Genomic DNA, 7,665 nt, shown 5'->3' on the forward strand with positions numbered 1-7,665 from the left:
AGCTAAAAGGAAAGGACTGCTTCAGGTGGTGTACATACTGGTCAGGGACTGAGACATTTAGAATTTCAGACTTTGACATATTAAATTTAAAATTGGATATTGCGTGGGTTTCCTCCGGGTACTCCGGTTTCCTCCCACACTCCAAAGACATGCTGGTAGGTTAATTGGATCCTGTCTAAATTGTCCCTAGTATGTATGAATGTGAGTTAGGGACCTTAGATTGTAAGCTCCTTGAGGGTAGGGACTGATGTGAATGTACAATGTATATGTAAAGCGCTGCGTAAATTGACGGTGCTATATAAGTACCTGAAATAAATAAATAAATATAGCGCTAAATGATGAGAACTCAGACATAAGGTTAGGTAAAGAAATCAAGGGTTGTTGTATGTAAAATAAAATATCACCTGCATATGCAGCGTATTTATGTTCGAATTCTCCTATAGGGATACCATGAATAGAGGAGTTATGTCTCACAGTTGATAAAAATGGCTTTAAGGATAGGGCATATAAGATAGGTGAGAGCGGGCAACCCTGTCGGGTGCCATTATATAGGGTGAATGGATCGCTGAGGGTGCCATTTATGCGCAATTGGGCAGTAGGTTTGTTATAAAGAGCTGAAATTTGGCATAGAAGGGAGGCACTGATGTCTAGATGTGCCAGCGTTGCCATAAGGTAGTCCCAGTCCACCCTATCGAACGCCTTTTCGGCATCCATGGACAATAACAGGGTGGGCTGGGAGGACCCACGAACATGTGCCATTAAAGAGAGGGTACGTAGGGAATTGTCCCTTGCCTCCCTACCAGGAATGAAACCTGTTTGTTCATTAGAAACCCATTGTGGGAGCAAGGGGAGGAGTCTATTCGCAATAGCTTTGGCATACAATTTGGCATCTATGTTCAGCAATGAAATAGGGCGATAACTTCCACAATTGGTGGGGTCTTTAGGGATTATGGTAACATGCGCATGTATAGTCTCAGGTCGAAGGACTCCACCATCGGAGATAGTGTTGACATAGCAAGATAAGCGAGGCAACAGGATGTCTGCAAAAGCTCGGTAATATGCAACCGTGAACCCGTCAGCGCCAGGAGCCTTGCCAGTAGCCATATCTTTCAGGGCAACACGTAACTCAGAGATAGTGATCTCTCCTTCCAGAGTGGCCAGGGAGTCGGGCAACAGTTTAGGTAGATTGGCCCTTGACAAATAGTTCCTGATGAGAGTGGTTTTAGTGGCCTGGTCTGTTATGGAGTGTTGGACATGATATAGGTGTTGGTAAAACTCTCATAATTCTTTGGATATGGCAGGTGTATCATGTATTAGAGTGTCTGATGAATCTTTTTTTTTGCTATGAAAGATGCAGATTTCTTCTGTTGTAGTGAACGGGCCAACAGCCTACTCGGCTTGTTTCCCCATTCATAGAAACGTTGTGCTACTATACGTGCCTGTTGTTTCTGTTCAGTGTGAAATAAGGCTTTCAATTCTTCCCTCTTTGTAGTCAAAGTAGATAGTATGGTTTTGGATAAGCTAGCCTTGTGTTGTAGCTCAAGCACTTTAATGTCTCTAAGTAGCTGGGATTGTTGAGATAAACATTCCCTTTTTTTCCTAGCTCCCAATTCCATTAACTTGCCTCGAATATGGGCCTTATGGGCTTCCCAGAGTATGCCTGGTGATATGTCTGAGTGAGTGTTTTCCTTGAAGTAGAATGATAAATCATCTTCTATTTGTTTTTTTCTATGTCCTCAGTTATGAGAGCTTCGTTAAGCTTCCAGTTAGTGGTCCTAAGGGGCAGTGATGGAATTTTTAACTCGAGCGAAATCGGGGAATGGTCAGATATAGGTGAGGATTCTATGTGAGTACTCTTGAGTAGCGGAAAGTGGTGATGATCTATAAAAAAATAATCAAGCCTAGAGTAAGTGTGATGAACCTGGGAAAAATGAGTGTAATCTTTCGCCCGCGGGTGCATAATCTTTCAAACATCCATCAATTGGGAATCATGCAATCCTTTTCGTATAAACAACAAACGTCTATGCGAAATACTAGAGCCTCCTTTGGAGGTGTCTAAGATTGGTTCCAGTGGAGCGTTAAAATTTCCAGCCAAGAGAATGCACCCCTGTGCGAAATCTCTCAGTTTTTTTAAGGTGGCAGCTATAAATCCTGCTTGATCTCGATTAGGGGCATAAAGATTTGCTAAAGTACATGGCATACTACCCAGGTTGCCTTTGAGGAACAGAAAACGACCTTTGGGGTCACATAGCATAGTATCTAGCTTAAACGCCATATTGCTACGGAGTCCAATGGCCACCCCTTTTGCTTTATGTATATCAGAGAGACTATAATACCACGTAGGATACCGTTGGGAAAATAGTTTTACAGTAGTGGTATGTGTGAGGTGAGTCTCCTGCAGAAAAATAATTTCTCCCCGCAGGTGACCCAGCTCCCTATACAAATTATGTCTTTTTCCTGGAGCATAAAGACCCCGTACATTAAATGATATAAGTTTTACCGTAGCCATGGGAAAAGGTAGGAGGTGTCAGCAGACACTATCTTCCTGAGGAGTTGGACCTGAGGCGGGAGAAAAAAGGTTAAGATGAGGGCAAGGGGGGGGGGAAGGGGAGGGAGAGAAAAAGAGGGAGGAGACTAGAACAGAAAAAGAAAGAGAAAAAAAAATGAGCAACGTTCAGTAAAAGAAAAAAACGACCATTCAAAAGGATGGTCAACATTGTTGTAATATGTTCACCGATTTATGTGGGACATTATTATATGTATGTACACATACAGTCAATATTGACCAGGCCAGAATTCAATTGACAATGGTTGATTTGTCCAACTGAATTTTAACATAGCAAGGGGACAGCTGAAGACCCGTTGATGTGTTAATCTTATGTAAGTCTATTTGAACATTTCAAAGGGTGTTCAGGTGGTATCTGTTACTCTAATCTAATTACACATATCTAAGGGGACTTGTTGATGTTGATATGCGGGAGTGCAAATTGGGGCGGTTTATGACTACAGCTGTTCATGGCTGGGAGTTGTCTGTCTGAAAGACTAGAGTATATCAAAGACCTAAATGGAGACGGCCAATCAAATTATATAGTCAGTTAGGCTTGTCTGTGTATGGTTGGGAACACACAGACCTAGGAGATGGGTCTCTGAATTATATTTCCTCTGTCGGATTTTTTTGTCATCTGTGGACTTTGGACTTTGTTCTGTGTTGGAAGTCAAAAAAGTGCATCTCTCTGGAAGAATTGGGTTGCTGCGGAAGAGTACTTACTAATTAATTATCATACCCACGATACCACTATCCACCCAATATTATTATATCACTACAAACATGTGCACGCAGTAAACTGCCGTGCGTGGAAAGGGTACAAGTGATGCCCATCACCCGCATGACCACTGCTCCAAAAGGAGCAGGACCATGAGGACATGGGGCCATGCCGTACCCTATGGTGGGGAAGTTAGGAGCCCCAGGCATCTAACCACTAATACCAAATTGGCGTGGGCATCGTCCCGATGCTCCGGCACCGACCCCAAACCTGAAGAAAATAATGCTTATATAAAGCACTCAATGTAATACCTTAATGTTGTACCTTATAACAGTGGAGCTCTTTTGGTGGTATTTAATCACTAATTGTTTTTTTATTTTTTGTGCTATAAATAAAAAAAGACTAAATTTTGTGAAAAATTGCCTCTTTCTTTGTTTCTGTCATAAAATTTAGCAAATTAGTAATTTTTCTTCATAAATTTTGGCCAAAATTTATACTGCTTTATATCTTTGGTTAAAATAACCCAAATTAGTGTATATTATTTGGTCTTTGTGAAAGTTATAGAGTCTACAAACTATGGTGCCAATCACTGAAAATTGAAAACATCTGTTCAGGCCTTCAGTACATCAGGTGAATCTAATTTCTTGAGGTACTAACAAGTCAGAAAAGTACAAATACCCCCCAACATCCAAGTAGCACCATCAGGTGTTCTAGGAGCATACATTACATAGATAATTTCCTGGCAACCTATCATTTTTGAAGGCCCTTCATATTTCTAACCATGGCATGTACATACCAAAAATTACAATGCAAAATAAATTTTATTGCGGAAAGGGTAAAAAAAAAGTATTACCTCTGCTTTTAGTAGTGTCCCCAGAAGAGAGCACTGGTCCAGACAGAAGTCAGGGATGTGCTTAGAGACAGCAATAGTAATTATCCAAGCAGGAATATTGTCTATGATCAGTACAAGGATATTGTCAGCACAGCCAAAGAATTTGTCCATAGAAATTGTCCAGGCAGAGACAGCCAGCACAGCCATAATATTGGTCCTGGTACACTGTTACCTGCAGACACTCATTATTGTACCGCTCTCCAGACCTTCATAAACATACTGCCTCTTGCTACAGCTAATTATTTGCATAGTCCAGGTAGCAGGCAGAGGTGTGGTCTGTTCATGCAGCAGGCAAAGGCATGATGGCAGTAAGTCAGCAGCAGGCTGAGGCCTGCAATCGGGTAAGACCTGTGCACAGGGGCACAGGGGTAGAGGCTTCGACCCACCCAAATCTCTATGAAGCCTCCGGACTCCAGACCCTAGTCCGGAGATTACGAAACCCGGAGAAAACAAAAAAATTGTTTTCTCCATCCGGAAAAACTATTTTGGAGCCCCTCACATATGTGAGACCCCTGTGTACCACAGTAGCAGGGCAACAGATCAGTCCAAGTGGTAGGCAAAAGCATAGTCCATAAAACAGGCCAGGGTCAGTTCATGTGCAAGCAGTCCAAGCGGTAGGCAGAAGCATAGTCACAAAACAGGTCAGGGTCAGTTCATGTGGAACAGTAATAAGGAGAGCCGGCAAAACTGTAATCCTTGAAGTGTCGTTTATTGGTACATCGTAGTGACAAACAAAGTTGACGCGTTTCAGGAATAGCCTTAGTCATAGCTACGACTAAGGCTATTCCCGAAACGTGTCAGTTTTATTGTCATTACTACTCTCGATCGGTTCAAGTGCCGAATTTGATTCGGAATCAGAATTGGAATTAGAATCTGATGAGAACTCCCCGGTGCTCTCATCAGTCATGCAGAGGATCTGGAACGCCTCCTCACTGTTATATACTCTTTTGTACATGGCTGTGTGGTGGGTATCTGTGCGGTGACAGTTGGGTGGCAGGTGACAGTCACTGATGGACTGTGCGATGGGTGGCAGGTGACGTTCACTGATAGGTGATGATGGTGTGAGGGGCGATGGTCACTGATGGGTGAGAGGCGATGGTCACTGATGGGTGACAGGCCACGGTCACTGATGGGTGACGGGTGCACCGCTGATGGTCACTGATGGGTGGCAGGTGATGGATGACAGGCCACAGTCACTGATGGGTGACGGGTGCACCGCTGACAGTCACTGATGGGTGATGGGTGACAGGGCACAGTCACTGATGAGTGACAGGTGCACCGCTGATGGTCACTGATGGGTGACAGGGCACGGTCACTGATCGGTGACGGGTGATGGTGACAGGGCACGGTCACTAATGGGTGACAGGGCACGGTCACTGATGGGTGATGGGTGACAGGGTACGGTCACTGATGGGTGACGGGTGATGGTGACAGGGCACGGTCACTGATGGGTTATGGGTAATGGTGACAGGGTACGGTCACTGATGGGTGACAGGGCACGGTTACTGATGGGTGATGGTTGCACTGCTGATGGTCACTGATGGCAGTCTCTTATGTGACAGGTGCACTTTTATGGGGTGACTGTTGGGTGACAGATGACAATTGGGGAGGTGATGGGACAGGTGTGGTGTTGGTGCAGACACTACTAAACATAGATCTGTAACAAACTGCTCCTAGCTCTTCTCTCCTCACACTGGAAACGGTGTGTGAGGAGAGAAGAGCTGGTAACAGTTAGTTACAGCTCTATGTTTACATTTAGTGATCGGCTACGAATGGATCACAGCCGATCACGTGGTACACAGCCCTGGCCAATGGCTGTTTACTATCGTCGTGGCGAGCAGTGTTCCTGGGAACACACTGCCACCAACAGACACGCACAGTGCGATCACACGCATGCGCCGTGTAAAGTGGGGGAGTTACCATCCGTGATCGGCCATGACTTCATCATGGCCGATTACATGGTAAACAGCCATGCCCAGTGGCTGTTCACCCCTGTCGGTGACAAGCGGTGTCTCTGTGACACGCCGCCACCGACAGTACAGGGCTGTGCGCACACGATCACCCACATGCCCTGTTTAAATGGACTCACGTCATATGACGTCCGCCCAGAATGAGAGCTTTACCGTCCCGCCATCATATGACAGTGGGCGGTAGGCTAGTCGTTATATATATATATATATATATATATATATATATATATATATATATATCCACTGCATCCAGTTTCGCTATATCTGACTCATGCCATTCCTGGTGTACTTTTTCTAATATACTTCAGGCAGGCAGGTTATTCAGTTAGCTGCAATGTATTTAATATATATATATATATATATATATATATATATATATATACACACACAGCCAGTCTTGTGTGTGTGTGTGTGTGTATATATATATATATATATATATATATATATATATATATATATATATATTTATTTATGGTCGAAGCCCTATGGCCAATAGAAATATGAACAAACAGACTTACCATAAGACTTACAACATGAAATGGACCTGAAGTGTGTCCTGGTCTGCTGGTCGGTATACCAAAATAAGGGGGCAAAAACATTCAGGTAGGGGTGTAGTTTTGTTTTAGCTTTATTTATTGAGCAAGTTTGATGAATGCTTGTGCCATTTCCACCTGAGGATTGGGGGATGTACCGGGCGAGATAGGCAGAGTTCCACCTGCTAAGTCTCTTGATGACGTGATCTGGGACCCATGCCGAGATGCTACCAAGGCTGCCCCAATACTAAAGAATGACCGGAGTAATGACTGGGGTCGAGGTGTAGGCTGCGTAGAAGAACCCCCAGGTGTTTAATGAACTGGCAGGCACTCAAGGGTTTGCCCGAAAAGGTAATAGGGGACTAGAGTTTGAGTGTTCCGGTAGGAGTGACAGTAGGCGGTCGGGTATGGTTACTGGACACCGGACATTGTTTATTTTATAGAGATGGATGTCTATCCTGGAGCCCGATTGCTGGGTTTTAGACACTGCAAGGTGGAGGATGAAATGGTGTTGGTGGTGAGCCAACTACACAGAACTTGGCCTGCGGGATTGCTGCGGGTGAGCTCGCTGGGCCGCCAGAACCCGTAGCAGGCCAAGCAAATGGCTGCTTGTATGAGCAGACTGGGGAGAAGGCCAAATGGTGAACTAGTAAAGATAGTAGACATGTCCCAGAAGATGGCAGCCTAGAATGAATGTACAGTGAACATTAAACTGGTGCTGCCAAGATAATTGCACCAGCCTGGGCAGGAAGGACATAGCAGAGCGATGCGGACCTAGCTTCATAAACAAGATCGGCCTTGGACCGGTTATCGGTGGTGAAAGCCACGGCCTGTCCTGTCTAGATATGACCCTAGAGTTAAGCGGCTGCCATGACTGGGTATAGCTTGAAGAGGGAGGAAGTCCGAGTAAACCCGGGGTTTAGGAATATCGCTGGAGGCCAATGTTCCCGTAAACCAATGGTGGCCAAAAATTGCAGCGAAGCCTGTGGAGGCTGCGGCATCTGTCA

This window comes from Aquarana catesbeiana, linkage group LG12, assembly GCF_042186555.1.
Source record: "Aquarana catesbeiana isolate 2022-GZ linkage group LG12, ASM4218655v1, whole genome shotgun sequence".
In the NCBI taxonomy this organism is placed as follows: Eukaryota; Metazoa; Chordata; class Amphibia; order Anura; family Ranidae; genus Aquarana; species Aquarana catesbeiana.